General features: G+C 34.7%; 1 protein-coding gene across 1 annotated transcript in view; it reads right to left on the bottom strand.

Annotated features, from left to right (window-relative positions):
* The window catches only part of LOC122796644 (copine-3-like), a 1,024,312-nt gene that overhangs the window by 961,285 nt on the left and 40,994 nt on the right, over positions 1–22,033 (bottom strand). The window contains exon 2 of the mRNA XM_044065281.1: positions 6,600–6,662. The gene's annotated coding sequence lies outside the window, so the exon portion shown is untranslated. The remainder of the gene's footprint in view (positions 1–6,599; positions 6,663–22,033) is intronic.

Genomic DNA, 22,033 nt, shown 5'->3' with positions numbered 1-22,033 from the left:
ATGTGCCAAAAAAAAGAATATAAGGTGAAGGACCAGATGAGAAGGCAAGAAATGTGGAAAATGCATAAATATATTTGCAAGTATAGAAAACTTCTGGAAGAGCCTCATCTTGATCAGGAACAAACACAAGAATGGTTAAGGAGAGGAGAATTCAAACCAAGAGATGAAAGGTTAATATTGGCGGCTCAAGATAGTGGGCTACATACACGCTGGTTTACAAAGTTCATTGAACATGTGGGAGAAACAGACAAATGTAGGTTTTGTAGAACTGAATTGGAAACAGTGGCATGCCTCATTGCTGGTTGTGACATACTATTGGCAGAAGAACTGTATACTAAAAGGCATATTAATGTGGCAAAACTGTTGCACTAGGGATTGTGCAAACATTACCGTAATGAAGTGGCTGAAAAACACTGGAAACATGAGCCACAAAGCATCACAGAAAATGAAGTCTACATCACATAGGATCACCTATTACCAACAGTTCAAAAGACAGATGCTAGAAAACAGGATACAGTGGTCCATGAAAAGAAGACAAAAGTAGCACTGATCACTGAAATCATCACACCCAGTGACTACAGTGTCTTGCGTACAGAGACACACAAAGTCATAAAATATTAGGATTTGCAGGCAGAAACGAGAGCAATGTGGAAGAAAGATACCAAGACAGTTCCAATAGTAGTAGGAGCAACAGGTCTTATACAAAATAATTTACAATCGTATTTAGATATGTTACCAATACATGTAACCCTGTACAAACTGTAGAAGGAGTCATTACTGGGCACATTGCGGGTGCTGCGAAGAGCGCTTCTGGCTCTCATCAAAGATTGAAACAATACTAATTTCATGAACTTTACTCGTACTTTGACTTAAGAATGGGGTCCATTCTCGTCATGGTATTAGAAACCCAAAAGACTTGAAAAATTAAAAAAAGCTACAATTGTACTTAGATATGTTACCAATACATGTAATCCCATACTAACTGCAGAAGGAGTCATTACTAGGTACACTGCAGCTAGGTGCTGCGATGAGCACTTCTGGCTGACATCAAAGATTGAAACAATACTAATTTCATGAACTTTAATCATACTTTGACTTAGGAATGGAGTCCATTCCCATCATGGTATTAGAAACCCAACAGACTTGGAGAAATTAAAAAAAGCTTTACCTACAATATTAGGAAACTATGTTATACAGCAGCTATAAAAGTTATAACATTATGGGAAAAAGTAGATGTTAATTCTGTATTCTTTAGTACTGACAAAATTAATTTGAGTTATTTAGGTAGTAGATTTCCTTTGAAGAAATTACTGTTAAGTGTGGATGTTTTTTTATGAGCAGTAAATAATCAGTGAGTATAGAAGAACAAACAGATAATGTCAAATTAAATTTCTTGATATGTAAAACCATACCTGTCAAATTTCCAGATTTAGATTTTTGCTTCTTATTTTCGGTCCATTCCTCATAACATTTGTGATTTTCTGGAAATCATTGTGGACTGACATTACTAAATAACGACAGACATTTCAGTTTCAGACTTCATATCCTTCAGAAAATACATAATAATACTTGCAACTTCCTAAGTTTGTAAGAGCACATTTACAATATGTCCCTATTTTTGGCCCTTTGTCCCTCCATTGTTTCTTGCTTTGTTCAGATTTCTTGTGCTGAGGGAATGAGCGGTATGTGTAAAACTAGAAACTTGAATAGTAAGTTTCCTTTAAAAATAATAATGGGTTTCCTTTTTTTTAAGCAAGAGTTAGGAATAAGGAGATGATGTAGTAGTGGTAAATGAAACACGAGAAATCATCCATTAGGTTTGCACTGATACAATGCATTTCATAGGGTTACATTGTATAAAAAGGATGTGGAGTTTCTATCTATGCCAATGAGTAGTAGACGTCTAATATAATTGATAGTTGCAAAAGTCTGAGATAATATCGGCCAATACAAATTTTAAAAAAATCTGTAATTAAGCTATGTTAGTTTTATAGCCATCTGAAGCAAATTTGGGAAGATATTAAACAATTTGGTAATATGTTGTCATCTTATTTTGAGGAAAACTTTGACATTATTGCTATAGATTTTATTGCTCCACATGTTAAATAGGATTGTTGTCAAGGTTCTACAGGGATAATAGGAGATGTGATAACATGTAGTCAGGAACACAGATATACAACATATAGTTAAGGAAGCCGCAAGACCTTCTACTATCTTAGATGTATTAAGGATTAATAAAGAGTTAAAGGTATTGATGATTGTGTAACTGTTCATGCTGGTATTAATTACATGGTCTTACCAAAACAGGAGCTGGAGAAATGGTACGGAAAATAAAAAAAGAAGCTTATTATAAAGTAGATTATTTGACCATTAGAGAGGAGTTAATTGGAAATGAGAAAAAGTTATTATCATGTGAGATATGGAATATGATTGACAAACATTTTACGATTACATCTTTCAAGTTGCTGACAAGTTTATTCCCTTTGTAATCATTAAAGGTATAAATTACATGTATCTTTGGTGGAACAGAGCTTTGGATAAGGTTTACAAAAGATACATTTTTTTGTGGAATCATTACAGGAGGCAACCTAATATTAGAAATATAGACAGATATAAAACAGCTAGGATTGGTTTCAGAAGGTGTCTTAGAATGGCTAAAAGAAATTATGGAAGAGGCTGGCATGTTACACAGTAGATAAGAAGGCTTTTTAGACATCTAAAACAAATTAAAGGTGAGGATAGAAATTACATTATGGTGAATGAAAAGTTTGTTACTGATAATAGGGTGTTGCCTTATACATTTTAGATTCTGCAGAAGGTATATCAGTAGATAAGAATAAGACTGTTTTTGAGTTAGCAGATGATTGTCCAAATTTATTTAATAATACTGAAAAAGTACTTGAGAAAATTAAATCTAGATCAGCAGCAGATCCAGATAAGTTAAATGGTTATTTTTTGGAATCATTTGTTATACATATAATTCTCTGCTTATAGTATCTTCCAAAAATCATTGGAGATAGGGTTTGATCAAACAGAATATTTTAAGAAAGAAGTGGATATTTCGGTGGAAGAAAGAGCAGTTATTTCTGGGAATACTGGCTGCACACTTTGAAGGACTTTCTAGGTTCTGAGTTTGCTTTTTAACACACTGAACATTGAACATCCAGATATATGCACACACAAAATGCTACACTTGACAATACAGGAACATGAATCCAAGCACATAATGTGAAGTCAGACGATAGCTCTCTGATCTTTCAGCATCAAAACAGAGTATTCAACCTGCTGTGCCAGTGACACTTCTAAAACATTAAAGATGACACTTAAGACTGATTAATTGTCAGCAACTGAGGGTAGGTCCCACTTTAGGTAGCTCTACAGTGTCACAGGCAGATGACTTACTGAAATATCTAAGATAAGCAGAAGTGCCCACATTCCTAGATTTTACAAAGGAGCACTAAAAACACTCTCATCAAAAACTTTTAGTAGTATGCTGTACTCTGAAATGCTTTATGGACTATTTCAGTTAACATGCTATCACTTAGTCTGGACCGAACATCTGCAGTTTTTATGAGGTACATTAATTTGCTGTTACAGAATCACCATCACCAGTAAATGGTGGTGTTACTGTGCACAGCAACAGTATGCATGAATAAGTGGAACATTTCTTCAGCATTTACTGTGTTACATCACCAAAGGGAGGAGGTGACTCAGCATAAATCTAGATTTTCAAGATGACAAATTTTCCATATTTTTTCTATATATTTTTGTACTTTTGTACACACCTAAGGTACGGTTATCAAGCTACCTCAGCTAACCAACTGGCTCATTCATTTCCCCATTCCTCAGCACTTGCCAGGGGGTGAGGGTAACAGCTGGCCAGTGTGGAGAACACTGCCCAACTATAATCTGGATAGATGAAAGATATGATAGGGAGATTTGGTCATAATCCCTTCCCCTGGCGATCTGTTGTACATGACTAAAACAGCACAGCCATATTTCCAAGCACATCCCAGCTACACTGATAGTTTGTATGGTAGACAAAGCACACGCCACTGACCTATGTGCTGCAATCACTGCCAAGTGTCAGTACTGAATGGAATGGAATCAACTCATCTCTTTACCAAGAATGGGTGAACCAGCATCAGCCATTCACTCCCATCTTCCCTAAATGGTTGCTCCAGCACCTCGGCACAGTATCAAACTTTTTTTTTATGACACAGCTAGAACCTGCAGTAACAGAAGCTATAATTGAATACTCTAGTCACTAACAATCTCTATGGGGAATGGATCCAGCCCTCATTTCTTAACTATAACTACTAGACTCACTGCTTTACTGAAAAAAGAGGCACACAATAAACTGAACAGACAACTGCAAATAATTCCAGTGGGTATGAGTTATTTTGTAATAAGCCATTTTTGCAGCACCCACATGTCTTTTGTCCTACAAACTGGTGCCTCAAACACAGGGTTAGATGCTCCTGGTAATTCACATTACTAGAAAACTGCATACACAAGAACAAAGTCTTTCAACAAATAGCAAAAAAAAAAAAAAATTTGAAAAAAATGGATTAAAGAATCCTTAAAAATGCGCAGTCACCTTATTTACATACCATAGCCATAGCCCTTTAAATGTGGTTCATGTCAATGAAAAACACCAACAGCTCCATGGCTTCCCTACCCTTGGTCAGGTAAAGTGGATAAAGTGTCATCTTACCAAGATTACTTTTTCACTTGTGCCACTGCATTGAAGGATAAAGCCCTGCTTATGACCCGGGTGATCCAAGCTTAACTGGTGATTTGGGAGCTTGTTGTGGCAGGCTGGGAGGATACGTATGTCCATCCTAGGGGATCAGTGTGGGCTCTCAGATGCACAATCATGATCAATCCCCAGTGGGTGCTGGGTATTCATGGGTGGTGTTGTCCACAGAGTGGCAGAGCACTGGCTAAGTCACAAGAAGAGGCATGAACGATACCCCAAAAACCCACTTTATGCCATCCAAGACAGTATGGGCCCATGCAGGGGCATAGGAATAAATCTTAAGAGAAAACACTTTGCGGCAGCAGTATGACTTTCCTCATCAACCCTGATCTTTTAATCAGCCCCAAACATTGGTCAGAGCTAGTCTGGGGTAGCTGGGTTGGGTTTAGTAGAGTTGGGGGATGATGCAAGGCCCTGGAAACAGCTGCTGGTCAGTTGAGGAGAGACAAAAAATATGACAAAGAAAAGTATACCTTCCTGATGTGAGAACTCCCCCAGTCCTTGTTTTGTCCAGAAAGCACAGCTGATGCAGTTTCTATGTATGCACCTCCAGTGACTCAATGTTTGCTAGCTTTTCTTTTTCTCCACAGCTATGTAGCCACAAAATTATTAAGGAAGTATAGAGGGTGGGGGTGGGGGGTGGCTTGCCTCCCTGGAAAAAAAGAAAAACACCTTTGTTTAGTTCATCTGGCTAAAGCTTCAACAGGTTTGTTTTGTTCAGCTGAAGCTTCTACTGCATTAGACTCAATGAGACACACTAGAATTTATCTGCAAACCTGACTGGCACCTGAACTTACAGTAATATTTGGTGTACACACAAAAAGATGATGATTTCCTGCCTCTTACCTTAAAAAATGCAAGATTAAATATGAGATGGGAAGAAATGTAAAACATGAACTTGTCTTGACTCTGTATGCCATATTAATTGCTTCTTTTGTTTACTTCTAAGTGAATTAACAGCTTCCAGGACAAAACATATATGGCATGGTTATGCCCTACACTGCATAGCTTTATTAATCATCACAGTTTTTGTCCCTTTCCTGGGAAAAAAAATGCTGCATTGCTGTTTTAATAACATTGCAGTAAATAGTTCTGTAACATGACAGTGTATATCACATACAAATAAATGAAAATGATGTGTTGGGGAGGAAGTAAGGAACAGAAAGTGTAGCTGGACTTTGAGCATAATTTGGGAACCATGAGTACATTATCTGCTCATCTGGCACTATAATCACAAACCATAGCGCTCAACCTCTCACCTCCAGAATCATGGACAAATCCAGAAATAATCAAGGACAATCAGTATTAGTACTATTAACATGAGAAGACAGAGTAAAAAAATGTGAACATACATTTTCTGAAATACAAGGTCTATTACTCCGATTATTGTCATTATTTATTAAGTGTAATCTATCACCTTTCTTCCAAAAGCAACAGTTTTAAGAGGGATTAAGAGGGACAGAGAAAACTTTTAAGACAAAATCGGAGACAGTGGAGAGGTACATCGCAAAAAGAGCTATTATTTACTGACTGTAATTCTTAGTTATTTACTGGAAAATCAAACATTTTATGAGGGATAATCAAAAACCTGAGACAAAGTCAGGAACATGTCAACAAATCTCGAAACTAGGACACTAGGAACGGAAATAACATGAATATTGCATGCTGCAGATAGCAAAGTAAAAATCTCTATTGATATAACGGCAAAAGGGGAAAAAAAAACAGAAAAAGTACTATGTCAAGGCCATTACATGTGAAATTATATTGTCTATATTATACACTAGAAAATAAATTTAATTATACAACTAAGGAGCAATTTGTTAAGTAAGAAACATACCTGTATACTAACTTGTAGAAAACTGCAACCGTCTCAAAGTCTTGATGGAATGGGGCATGCTATCTGAAGGGGAAAAAATAATTTAACATTTAAAAAAGTGTTCTACTTCTCCGTACATAATACAAAATATATACAAATTTAGAAACAGATAACACTGAACTAGAACATCTAAGAGTACCTCAGCAAAATAAAACAAATTACTGTCATATAATGGAACAAGTCACTGTGAAAAAAGGCAACATCAATGTGATTACTTAGTTAGTTCGCAGGAAGGAAGAGAAGACAACACCATGCAAAGATTAAGAGGCAAAATACTACATTTTAAGTAGGAAGTAAGAGAAACTCTGTTGTAACTAAGTGCACTGAAGTAAATACAGAGGAGATAAGTACTATTCATATCAGCTGATCTGTGAAAAAATCAGAAGAGAGTAACCTAGAATTTCTTTATTTTGATATTTCAAAATCAGGATGTTTCTGAAATTTCTCTTATCCCTGTGCTGCCTTCTGCCAGTGCATGCTATGATGGCATGCATTAGGCAAGGAGAAAGCACAAGTTACCTTTTTTGCCCTCAGTTTAGCCCCATCCACTGAGCAAGACCAGCATGAAATACTGAAAACGAAAATACACAAAAATGCTATACATAATACACTTGCTTGTCTTGAAATAAAACTCATCCACAGCTGCAGGTTGGAGACTTGAGTCTAGCATGGGTCAGAGTCAGAGATTCCTCACAGATAAACTGAACTAACGTACCTAAGCTGATATGGTGAATACACACCTATTATATCTGAGTTTGGAATTGTTCTGCAATGAGGAAGTGATGACGCAGGGTTTACTATCATAATATCGAATGTGGATGCTCCACACATGGAAAAATGAATTACAGATGTCCGAATTTCCGTGTTGCCGAGCATACCATGTTCGAAAGTCTGGTATGAACTCGAAAAATTGCACAGAGATCGTGGCAGTGCGGTGTAGGATATTCATCCCTTTCCTCACTGCAGTGTGATCTTGGAGTTGGAATATATAGTTAGCAGGGAGTATGGGGGACGCAGATGTGTTGCCTGTCGACATTTTGATAGTAAATCATGACGCAGGATGCAGCTGAAGAGAATATATCACAGGAAGATGTTCTTTTTTTTTTTTAAAACAAGTTTATTGTTTTAACATATAAGAGAAATATCATAACAATTTTATACAAATAATTAAAAATAGGTATTATTATAATATTCAACAAAACAACTAAAGTATTTACAAAGACATCCACTACAATCAGATCAATTAATTAAACTAAAATACTGTGCTATTGAAATTAGAATTTTTTTAACAAATTTTGTAAATTATCCCATACAATAAAATGTGATGTTTTTCTAGTTGTTCTCATTCTAATTGTGCTTATTTCCATATGACACATTATATTCATAACATTTTTAAATTCATTGAACGAAGGAGGTGTATCTGAAATCCAATTTCTAGTTATTATTTTCCTAGCCACTGCTAGGATAGACCATAACAAGGGAAGCTTAATCTTTTTAACACACTGAGGTACAGGTGTGTTGAATAATATAAGAGACTTAGAAATAATGAAATTATCTGTAAACAGAGCCTGCAAAATTCATTAATTGACTTCCAGTATTCTTTCAACTTCATACAGTCATAAAACATATGAGCCCAGTCAGCATTAATTTCTACATTACATCTCTTACATAGATTATCTTTATTATTAATTTTATTCATCATCAAAGGTGTTTAAAAGATCTATGTAAAATTTCCATGTATAAAGTCTCCAGACAATGGAAGATGTAGTTCTATAAGCAGATTCCAATATATATTGTTTATCTTGTTGAGTTGGTGGGTCCCCATTAATAGAGGTGAAATAATTCCATTATGAATCTACATTGTAAAAGTTTCTTGTCTGATAATTTTATGTATATATGAAAGTTTACCTTTATCAGAAACTTTATGCTGTAAATTTATTATCAAGTAATCAATCAGTTTTGGAATAGATTCTTTAACTGTTATAGACATTAGATCTATTCTATCAATGAGATGTTGTCTAAAGATCTGAACCTCTAACCAGCAAGTTTCTCTTAGATCAAATTCTTGTTTTAAGAAATCTAGATTTTTAACTTTATTATCAGATATCAGCTGATACCAGTACTTTAGATTATTATCTATAGCTAAATGAGCTCCTTCAGAAGTAGATGACATAAGCATACCCTGAGTATAAATTATAGGGAATACAATAAAATTCCATTCCCTATACTTAGGGTGCATGAATATAAAGTTACGATAACTAATAATAATATTTAATGGGTAACAGACCATATGTTTAGGTGTAATAGGTGAAGTACAAAATTCCTTTAGCAACCACAACATGGAGTTATTTATAATCATATTTTTATGTGTTAAGGAGATTTTCATGAAGTGCATACTAATTAGCTCCCAATAATCTTTCCATTTTAGACATATGACCGATCTATTAATAAAGTAATAACTTTTATAATAGAAGAGATAATATATAAATTAAAGTCTGGAAAAGAAATACCCCTTGAGACCAGCTATTAGTATGTTTCTTTAATGCAATCCTAGGTCTATTAGGTGCCCATAAGAAATTTAACATTAGTGTATTCAGTTTCTTGATAGTTATTTTGTAGGTGAAAGTATTATTGATTGTATTAAGTATAAAATCTTGGGGAATATTATCATTTTAATAATTGTAAGTCTCTCCTCCATAGTAAAAACATATTAGTCCAGGTATTAAAAAGATTTTGTATATTAAGAAAACAGGTATTATAGTTATTATATATAATAGATTTAATATCTTTAGATAGTATTATACCTAAATAAGTTATCTGACCTGAGTTGGGTACATATTTAGTAAAATCACTAATGAGAGTATTTTTTCGTATATATAGGTAGTATTTTAGTTTTTTCTTCATTGAATATTAAACCAGAAATACTTTTAAAATTCATCATTTTATCAAATAAAGACTGCATAGAAGAACTAGATCCTGCTGATGTAATTAGAACATCATCTGCAAAAAGTTGAATTTTTGATGTTGTATTTTCTTCTATTTCAAAACCCTCTACGTCAGTACTGTTTCTAATCAAATTAGCCCAAGGCTCCATTACTAAAGTGAATAATAGTGGAGAAAGTGGACATCCTTGCTTTGTACCTTTAAGAATGGGTATTTTTTGTGAAACATATGTTCCTACCTTAATATAAGCCAGCGTTCCTTTGTATAAATGCTCAATTAAATTTACAAATGCATCAGAGAAATGTGTGCACTTCAGTAAGGTAAACAGATAGTCCCAACTTACTGAATCAAATGCTGAACCTATATCAAGACTAATAAGTGTTAAATCTTTCTTTTTCCTATTTGCAAAATCAATTAATGTTAAAGTTCTTCTTATATTATCAAAAGTATTTCTATTTACAATGAAGCCCGTCTGATCTATGTCTATAATGCCGGGATAATTGTCTTCAATCTATCAGCAAAAATACTCATAAACATTTTATAATCAACATTAAGTAATGAGATGGGTCGATATGAAGAACATCTAGTTGGATCTTTATTAGGTTTTAAAATTGGTGAAATAAATGTATATTGCCAAGATGGGGGTTATTAACTCAGTTTGGGCCAGAATAAAAACCTTATGTATTAATGAATATGTAGTTTTAGAAAGGATTTTATATATCTCTGGTATAATACCATCATTACCCGGTGCTTTGTTTGATTTAAGCTTATTTATTTGTGTAATAACTTCTGTATATGAAATACTCTTGTCCAATAGTTTAATCTGTTGTTTATTAAGCTTTTTATTCATGTTTGTGGTTATAAACTCCTTTATTTTATCTTTAGGTTCCATGTTAATGTTGTTATGGTTAATCTTGTGAAAGTGATTTCTAAATTCATCCAGTATTTCTGGTATACTAGAAACATTCTTCTTTTTCCTTAGAGAAAAGATTTCTTTGATATGGTTTTGTTTATTCAATCTTTTGTTTTATTTTTAAGTCTATGTAAGTATTTGGGGCTTATTGAATAAGACAAAACTTGTATTTCTCTAAAGTTATTTTAACTTTAGGAGTTAAAATTTCTTTGTATTTCTCATTTAGTTTGTTTATTTCTTCAATAACTTTCTTGTCCATAATATTTTCTTTATTATTATGTTTATAAGAGTCTAGTTTACTTTGAATATCTAACAATTCCTTATCCCAAGATTTCCTTTTGTTATTATACCATCTGATACTTTGTCCATATAGATATGATTTTAAGGCATCCCAAACATAGACAATGGAGACTTCAGGAGTATTATTTATGTCTAGAAAATGTTGTACTTCTGAAAGTATATATTCTTTATAGTCTTTTAGCTGAGTTAAGTATGCTGGTATCCTTTTGATCTGAACATTATGAGTATTTTTTATCATGAATTCAAAACAATTGAGTTATGATCAGATATAGGACATGAAATGATTTTGGAATTAATTAAATCTGTTACCATCTGGTTAGAAATAAAGACCCTATCTATTTTTGAATAAGTTTTGTATCTGTTAGAAAAAAGGTGTATGGTAATGATTTTGACTCTATCTGATTATTAATATCATTCAAATGATAAGAATTAGCAAAATCATTTAAATGTTTTGCATTAGATGTAATTCTTCTTTTCTTTATAGTGGTAGTATCACTTTCATGTAGTATACAATTAAAATCACCAGCTAAAATAATATCCCCTATAGAGAATGATATGATCTTATCAATATGATGTTTCACTGTATTAATACCAATTCCAGGTATCCAGTATACATTAATTAAAGTGTAAGTCTTCCCATTAATTTGTATTGTAACCATACAAAACATTCATTTGTCATCCTGATAAGACTTAATGGTTTTAGGAATGGGCATACTTTTATTCCATAAAATAGCCACTCCTCTTTTTTCTGAGTGTGCTCTGAACTAACCAATAGTCCATACTTATTAGTGGCTAGTTTATCAATGACCTTTTTCAACAGATGGGTTTCTTGCAGGAAGACTAGATTGGCCTTGTGTAGATTAATGTATCTTATTAGGCTTGCCCTTTTACACGGATTATTCAATCCATTAATGTTTAAAGAAATTCCTTTTAAAGATGTCATTTGGCATTTTAAAACTCAAGAATCTTATGATCGAAATAACAAATAACAAGATAAATAATGTTACATCTCCTCTTTTAGGTGTACCTTTAAATATAGCTGTATTTATTAAATCTCTTATGGGATTTTGTATAGGATTCAATTTTGTTTGTAGTGACAATGAGTGTACATAATATATTGTGGATGTCAAAACTATATACATATAACAATGAACAAGTGAAAATAATGTAAGGATTAAACCTTGCATCCCGCCTGGAGTTGAAAACTCCAACTTAGAGCAGTATTTACTACTCAAGTTAACCCCTACCCTAAGCAGCAGTACCTCAGCTACCACCTTATCAATTTAATACTAGTTATATTTAACTGAGGTTAACAGTTTTCAATTCAATTATCTATCAAGACAAAACTACACATTTGGTAAAACAGCATCATATAAACTAAAATAAACTTTTTTTTTTTTTTTTTTTTTTAAAACTGTTCATACTATTATATAGATCTATGTAATATATAACACTTGAATTCTAATAGCATTCAAATAATCTTAATGTTAGAAATCAAGAGGAGAGAAAATTATGTTCTAACATTCATTTAAATCAAAAACTTTGGCTAATATGATTCAGACATTACATGCATTAAGATGCATCTATTTTCTGTCATGTGAATTCTATCAACAGCTTCCAAAAAAATCTTGAATTGTTTGTATATCAGCATTTACTTAAACTCATTATTGTCAATAGAGTAAAATATTGTATTCATAAAAATTATTATAAATCATATTGCATAGTTATGCAGATTCTCAGAAACACCTGCGTTATTACCTTAAAAAAAAAAAAAAAAAAAAAAAAGCCATCACACACATAAACACAGACACACACACATACATATACACACACACATATACACACACACACACACACATACATATACACATATATACATAGATACACACACACACACACATATATATATATATCTGATCTCACTGAGTTGTGTGTTAGTAGAGCACTATCCTACTTGCTGTCCCTAGAATAAATCTGTCTGCTTTATACAAAATAATGCACAGCAAACACATATTAGTAACCAGATTTTACAATCATGCTAACCTACTGCTTTAAAATATATCACATGACATTTCTTCCAGAATAGAGTTATAAGATTATTTATGCTTGCCAATCAGATGAATTAAATGAGTTATAGTAAAGTATATGTTTGGGACACAAGTTTTTAACACAGATTATTATGCTACTGTTAAGTAGATTTTCAAAAACATTTAAATAAATTTTTCATTTTCTATGCCTTCTAAAATAAGATATTTACTTGCTACAAGAAACTACATCATCCAAACTCATCATAACTGACATATTTTATGAATAGAGTATTTTTCCTGAATCTGTGGTATGTCAGTGTGATAACCTTGTCAATGTTTATACTAACTGCTTTCAGTTTCTCTGTGAAAATTCTGTGAGTGAAGCTTCTGAGGAAACTCATGGACACTATGCATGAGACAGCCCACATCCCAGATTGTCTCCCTTAACATTTTGGCGGGAAACTTATTAAAACTTGTGGCAAACATTCATTTTGTCAATAGAGTAAAATATTGTATTCATAGAAATTATTATAAATCATATTGGATAGTTATGCAGATTCTCAGAAAAAAAAGCCATCACACTCACACACACACACACACACACACACACATATATATATATATCTGATCTCACTGAGTTGTGTGTTAGTAGAGCACTATCCTACTTGCTGTCCCTAGAATAAATCTGTCTGCTTTATACAAAAGAATGCACAGCAAACACATATTGGTAACCAGATTTTACAATCATGCTAACCTACTGCTTTAAAATATATCACATGACATTTCTTCCAGAATAGAGTTATAAGATTATTTATGTTTGTCAATCAGATGAATTAAATGAGTTATAGTAAAGTATATGTTTGGAACACAAATTTTTAACACAGATTATTATGCTGCTGTTAAGTAGATTTTCAAAAACATTTCAATAAATGTTTCATTTTTTATGCCTTCTAAAATAAGACATTTACTTACTACAAGAAACTACATCATTTAAACTCATTATAACTGACATATTTTATGAACAGAGTATTTTTCCTGAATCTGTGGTGTGTCAGTGTGATAACCTTGTCAATGTTTATACTAACTGCTTTCAGTTTCTCTGTGAGAATTCTGTGATTTGAAGATTCTGAGGTAACTCAAGGACATTGTGCATAAGACAGCCCACATCCCAGATTGTCTCTCTTAACATTTTGGCGGAAACTTATTAAAACTAGTGACAAACATTCATTTAGCAGTGTAAATGCATCTAAACATGACAGAACCTCCACAATGTATTCCACAGATCATCACAGCCTCTATGCAAGTGAAATTAAACTCAAAATTACCAACAAGCAATAAAACTCAGCATTCTTCTCCCAACTCAATTTTCATATAAATCCTATTATTCACTGTGCCCACACAGTCTAAAGCATTTCTATATATTAATAAAGAAAAGAAAAAGAGAGTAGAAAATAAAATGGAGTGAGGCAGAAATAAAAATGTAAGAGAAAGCTGTAAGAAGTATATACAATGGAATGTTACTTACTGTTTATATTAATAGAGTTAAAAATAAAACATATTATTTACTCTTATTTAGTTCTGATTATTATTAGTTAAAGCATGACAGATTATTTACAAACAAGCATAAGCAGTATAATCAAGAAAGTATAATTAGAAATAGCATTTGAAGAACTTATAAACTTTTACAAGAAATAAATATGTTATTATTCTATTAATGATATTTTCATTACTGTTCTCTCCTGCCCTCCCCACCCTTTACCCACTACATAATCTAAATAGAATGTCATTGTTTAAACAAAGAAAATAATAAAAGAAGAAGGAAAAAAGGTAAAGATAAAAAATGTATCAAATTACTAACCGTACTTTTGTCAGAAAGAAAAACAAATCGAGTCACAGCCTGCCATTAAATCCTCAGGCATTTTGACTGGTTATGAAACAAAACATTTCTTTGCACATAGAGAATAACTTTGATTAAATCTTTTCCAAAATATTTGTGGCTTTCTGGAAATGCAGGAACTATATTCAAAAAGATTAATAATGAACTAAAATGATGAGAGAGAAAAAAACATATAACAAATCATTTGTTTTTTAGTCTCTTCTTCTTCTCTGAAGTCTTCCAGGAAGCTTCAGTTGCCAATCTCTTTAATGAAGAACTAGCCCATTCCATTTCTTCAATTTTATCCAAAATCCTTTTTTCTTTGACAAACAGTAAAGCAGAGTCTAAATCATTGAAGACCTTAGGACCATCAGGAAGGAAGATTTTAAGCTTGGCAGGAAACAGAAGGTATGTTTTAAACTGTGCTTTTTAAGCTCCCTTATTAGTGGCAGAAAAACTTTTCTTTTAGCAATTACCATGGAAGAATAGTCATTGTCAAAACGCACAGTTGTCTCATTAAACTTAACAGGAGCTTTAGCCCAAGCAGATTTAAGAACCATCTCTTTATCAAAAGATGATAGAAATCTAACTATAACTGATCTAGGTTAGTTTTGTTAGAGTTAGTATTAGCTATAGATCTATGTGCTCTTCGATACCAAAAGAGAATGCTTCTGGTAAATCTAAAGTTTTAGGGAGCCATGTTGTTAAAAAGAAGTAATATTGTTACCTTCAATATTTTCTGGCAGTCCAAAAATCCTAATGTTATTGCACCTAGATCTATTTTCCAGGTCATCCAGCTTTGTTTGTAAATGTGTATTTTGTTTCAGCAGAAACTCAATGTTGATTTCCTGTTCTTGTATTTTATTTTCCATGTCATTCACAGCTTCTTCTATGCCTGTCATCTGGATCTTCTGTTGTTGCAGGTCCATATGTAACAAGTCTATTTGTTTTGTAGTTTTTCTATGAAAGTGTCTATTTTAGTATCCATTTTATCCATCTTAGCAGTAAGTTGCTGGACTATAATTATCAGAGACTGAAGTTCTTTCTTGATGCTGGAGTCTTGAGAATTTGTCTTACTGGAACTCATTTCAGACTGATAAACTGACAGGAAAATTTCCAAAGTAATTTCTGACAGGAATATTATTAAGATTTCCTTTCTTTTTTAGATATAGTTCAAGAACTATATAAAACAAACATATTTAGAAAGAAAATTACTTCAAGAATTAATTTTTTAAGTAATTAATTCCTGTCAATGTAATGAAATTGGTGGAGCTGAAGAAATCTGCTGCTATCCTGTGTTCATCCTTGGCCACGCCCCACAGGAAGATGTTCTGAAACTTTTTGTAGAATGTCTGCAGGAAACCGAGAGCACAGAATATGCCCACAGTTTTGAAGAGTGATCTAAAGGAGGAGTTACTTGATCTAAAAGAAATGGATAGACATATTAAGATCGATGACAGAAAGAGATTACAGAAAGTAAATAAGATTCAAAACGCAAGAAGTCTGATAAAACTGATGAACATGGTAATCAAGGCTATTAACAGAAATTCATGTGATATAACAGAAGTAAGTAGAATATATTACTGTGCAGCTAAATTAATAATAGAGAAATTATTATCACAAAAAGGAGCAATAAGGAAAAAGAATGAAAGAAATCAATTGTTGTTATGGAAGCATCGAATAGAGAGAAAACTAACGCAATTAAGACAAGAAGTGTCACTATTAGAATAGAAGAGGGAACAGATCAATAAAAATACTAAGAAAGACATGATAAAAGCAACATATATCAGAACAGACCAGGATCTATCGTATGCCATTGCAAATAATAAACTAAAGCTATCGGCACAGGCAGAAAATCTTAGAAAACATGCAGATGAGTATAAAGGAAAAGTACAAAATAAGCAATTCATTCATTCATGACCCAAAAAAAGTTTAATACAGAATTGAGAAACAAAGCAAAAGGAATAGAAACATCACCAAAAAAGACAAAATAGACACATTTCTTTGAAGACCCTGTGGAACATAACAAAGATGCTGAATGGAAAGAAGTAAACGAAACAGTAAGAAGTTCAAATGTACAGGATATGGAAAGGGATGAAGTAATGACCAGAGAAATGGAAACAAATCTGTGTTGTCCATTTACAAAAAGTCATTATGCGTCCCATCAAAGGCTTCAAAGGGCAGGGGAAAGGAGGGAGGGGAGTCAAGGATAAATGAAAATGAGCAACACAGTTGGAATGTTATGGTAAGTACATAACTTCTTTATCTGATGTTGTCAAATTTTATTTTAACTCGACATATGAGACAGAGTCCCCAGCTACCTAGGACCTTGGCAGGACTCAAGGAAGGATATTTCTGAGCACCATAAAACCAAAAGATGCTCTTCCCCTGAAAACCATATCTAATTTGTTGTGAGTAATAAAGGTATGAGTGTTAAAGTTGTTGCTGCATAAATATCATCCATAGAAGCTCTAGACTGAAAAACTGCAGGAGTAGTTACAGCTCTTGTAGAATGAGCCTTTAAAGGTCTTGGCAAATTCATTTTCTTTTTATCATAGATAAAAGAAATACAGTCTTTGAGCCATCTGGCTAGTGTCACTTTGCTCACTGGTTGTCCAAATCTTGTAGATGAGAAATGACATAAAGAGTTGGTCAGATTTTCTGAAATTCTTACTTTTGTGCAGATAGAAATGTAATTGTAAACATCTAACAAATGTAAGCAGTATTCACCTTTGGTAGCAAAACTGGGAAAAATACTGGTAAATTAATAGTCTAGTTGATACTGGTCTCTGTCACCACCTTAGACAAAAAGGAAGGTTGATTCTCAGTGAAACTCTTAATCAGGTAAGAAGGTCTACATGATAAGTTTTGTATTTCTGTAATCCTTCTGGCAGAAGTTATTGGCACTAAGAATATAGTTTTCCATGATAAGAACTTTAGACCACATACAACTTTACTCCATTGCATATCGCCTACTCAGGGGCGATCTCTGCCTAACATACAAAGCTATGTCAAACCCAGAGCTGTTGGACATGCTCCACTTAAAGAAATCCCAATCCCTCCGAGCTACACGCTCTAGGGACCTAAACCTTGTCACCACAATAAACAGAATATGCTGGAGGGATAGATTCCTGTCCCAGAGACTTCCCATACTCTGGAACAGACTACCTATCTATGTCATACAGAGCTCCTCATTAGCACTCTTCAAGAAAAATCTTGATGATTGGATGGGAAATGGGAAATTCACTCCAGGGATCACTTCTGTGGCTCTGCTCAACAGGGGCACAGGAAAATAATTTTCTTGGGTGGCAAAAGCCAGGGTACATTTTTTGGCTAGGCTTGTATGGGCCCTAGGGCCGATAGCCTAGTACCTACCTATGAACCTATGAACCTAAGTAGTCTGACGGGCCAAGTGTGTAGAGGAACATCTCTTGGGGACTCTCTCACAGGGGGGATCAGGGCAAAATCGTTGCTACACTTGTTGTTTGGGGAGAGGCAAATAGGTTGCAGCAAGGCTGGCCCCACTGATGAAAAATCTTTTCTGTTGCCTTTGGATTGAGAGACCATTCATGAGGCAGAAGAATATGCCCACTACGTTCGTCTGCTACAACCCCCAGGAATGTGCATTGCTATTAGAAAGTGTTCGGAAGAGATCGCCCAATCCCACACTCTGAGAGGTTCTTGACATAGGGGGTAGGATACGGTTACTCCCTGTTTGTTGACTGTACCAAACCACTGACATATTGTCTATTTGTATCACAACTGTTCCCAAAGGAAGAACAGTCCGAAAGGCTTGAAACACTAAAAGCACTGCCCTTAACTCTAGGACACCGATATGCAAGTTGGCCTCTGCAGAGGACCAAGTGTCTTGGACAGTCTTTCCCGGATAATGCCCCCCCACCTCATTTGGGAGGTGTCCATGGTCACTATTGCCTTGGGTTGTGGTGGGACAAAGGGATCGATTAGAAAAATTTCTTTGGAGTGTATCCACCAAGCTAAATCTTTTCTGCAAAGATTAGTGATTAAGATTAGATCAGACATTGACTGGTGTAACATCGACCACACAGACATTAGCAGCCATTGTAGTATATTCTCATGTGAAATCTTGCTAAGGGAACCAGAGTTATTGTTGCCACCATGGAGTCTAGTGCTTATAAGACTAAATGAGCAGTCACGTTCCTGTTGTTGATGATCCTCTGGACCTGGATTTTTATTTTCTGTAACCTCAGAGGGGGGGAAGAGATTCTATGGAAGTACAGGTATTTAGGAGCACTTCTATGAATTCTAAATTCTGTACCGGGGTCAATTTTGATTTTTCATAATTTACAGTTATTCCCAGAAAGGAATAGATGTAAAGTACATGATAAGATTGTAACAATTGGTGCCTGGACAGTGTGGTAATGAGATTATCGTCTAGATGTGGAAACACCTGGAATCCTTGCAGTCTCAAGTGTGCTGCTACTACTGCCATACATTTGGTGAACACCCTGGCGGATGTGGTGAGACCAAAGGGCAGCACTCTGAATTGGTAGTGATTAGTTCCCAACTGACAGCAGAGAAACCTTCTGGACCATTTGTCCATTTTTATATGATAATACGCATCCTGAAGATCTACTGAGCACTTCCAGTCTTCCTTTTCCAGAAATGGAAGTATGGACTGTACTGTGACCATACGGAATTTGGTCGGACAAACTGACTTGTTCAGTATACTTAGATCCAAAATTGGTCTCCAGTCCCCTGTCTTTTTTGGAACTAAAAAGAACCTTGAGTAAGTTCCAGATTTTATCTGGTCTGGTGGGACTTCCTGGATGACTCTTTTTTTTTTTTCTCGCAGTTTTTAGATCTCTAGAACTGCTCGTTCCCTCTGACTGGGTGGAATATTGGGGGTTTTCTTGCATACAGAGGGGGGGGGGGAGAAGGGAAAAGGGAATTGAATAGCCTCTGGAAAAGATCCTCTGAACTCAAGTATCAGAAATTATTTGTAGCCAGGCATTTTGGTGCAGGGGATAAGCACCCTCCCGACTGCCTCCAGAGGAAGACATTCGGGCCTCCATTCAGGAACTCTGGTAGGATATTCCTGGGAAAGAATCCCTGAAACCCTGGTTCTGCAGGCCACCTCTGCCTCGTGGGCATCATCTTCCATTGAAGTTCTCCACTCTGCCCCTAAGGGAACTACTGCCACATGGATCCTGAAAAGGCCCTTAGGATTTTTTGAACCACATCTTTCCACTGCCTTTCTGGTTCCTCAAGAAGGGGTCTTTCCATCCTTTTCACACCTGAACAGAGTTTCTTTAACTTTTGAGCCAAAAAGGGATGATCTGTCAAAGGGTGCATTGATGAATGAAGATATAAATGGCTCCAGAAAATCACACAGGTGCATCCAGGCGTCTCTTCTAATGGCAATGCCAGAACCCACTGCTCTGGTGGTCCCTTTGGCTGCATGAGCAATGAGCCTCATGGATGAGTTAGACACAGACTGCAGGGTAGCCAACTGGGAAGCAACCTTGTCTTGGACTTCCTCAGAAACAGATCCTGCCAGGGTATCTGGTAACTCCTTGACCAGATTTCTCTGAAGTCTGGTGAAGGCTGCCAAAAAATTCAAAGACCTTAAGGCGAAGGTTGATGATGCATAGACCCGCTACCCAAATCTATCCATTGCCCAAGACTTTCTATCTATCATTAATCAATGTTAAAACATTTAAATACACTCCACATTCTGGGCATAGTTCCAACAACCAATGAAAGGCAGCTTCCCATTACTCGTTAACTTATAGCTGGAAACCTGTTTAATGGGATAACTCTGTTTAAAACCCAAATACATTAAAACTTATGAAAAACTGTAACAATAGTAAAAATACATTCCTGTCTTCACAATAAAGTCTATTACACTACAGATACTCAAAAAGTCTTAAAATCCCTAAAAATTCCATGCCATTAAATTTAAATATGTGTGTAAGTATATTGTATTGTGTTACAAGATATACATATATATATATATATATATATATATATATATATACGATATACATGCATTTGCGCGAACGTCCGATGCCCCAACACGAACATGTTGAACTCAGAACCCCAGGATCGCGGAATGTCGAAGCCGCGAATGTCGAACCCGAGACTACTGAATGCCGGCCAGGCTACTATACCCCCCTCTCGACCCATGGTAGCGCTTGTTGCGGCAGTTGTGTGATCAGTAGTTTAGAAATCGACGTTGCGTGCAACATTATGAGCATTCACGAGTACAAGATTCGAAATTTAGGTTTGGACTTCTGACGGATCGACCTTCATGGGACCAAATGCATGTAAACCATATATACTCATGAACATACATATTTGTGTTCAATGTCACAGTGAAATAACTGTTTGTTAAAAGATTCTACCCTGTTAAAAATTGGTGATAACATTATTGTAACCATACATAGCTGATCTAGTTTTTTAACAGCCCTTATGCATACAAATGCAATAAATCACTTGTAGAATAAATCAGATTAAATACAACCGTAAATTCTGAATATCAAATTTATACTCCCTCCAATAATCCCCCTGGATCAAGTATGGGCTCTCAGTTAATGCCTGAGTACTACTTACACGTGTAAGCACATGAATTTTGGTAGCCACACATAATCAATTGCAGCCTACCCTTGTGCTTACTCACATTTATTACCTCAACAGGTTTTTTAATTTTAATATATATGTGATGGAACAAATTTCGTTTAACCCAGGGTAAACACAAGCTTTAGTCCTGAGTTGCTAAATCAGTTCTAATCTTTCCAAATATAGGGTAAAGCTCGACAGTTTTTGGCCATCACGAGTTGTAGTAACGTCCGAGTCAGTTCCGATGCTCAGAACCTAACCCATATGTCGAGGATAAAATGAAAATTGATAACAGCAGATGTATTAACATCTTCACACAAAGATTTAACCTGGAGTACGACTACTTATATGCACATCCCAAACAAACACCAACCTGGTTAACAACAGAAAAAAAATGATACTCCTCCTTAACAGTGAACCTGCAAGCATTCTAAAACAATATACACCAATAACTTACCTTCCAATGATGCATAAACTATGTACTGGAATTGATGCTGACAGAGTTTATAGCTATTTAGAAGAAAACTCAATCATTGCAATAGAACAAAAGCATAACAAAAGAAAGTCATATGGAACAAAGAATCACATGTTGCTACATAAAGTCATAATGGAGAATGGTAAAAAAGGGAAGAATCTAAGTATGGCAAGAATAGATTATGAAAAAGCATGTGACAGCATCCCACATTCATGAGTAAAGGAGTGCTTACAGATACACCCTACATTGATTGATTACATT

Source organism: Protopterus annectens, chromosome 3.part0 (genome assembly GCF_019279795.1).
Source record: "Protopterus annectens isolate FY-2018-M chromosome 3.part0, PAN1.0, whole genome shotgun sequence".
In the NCBI taxonomy this organism is placed as follows: domain Eukaryota; kingdom Metazoa; phylum Chordata; order Ceratodontiformes; family Protopteridae; genus Protopterus; species Protopterus annectens.
This window is presented reverse-complemented; position numbering and strand designations above follow the sequence as displayed.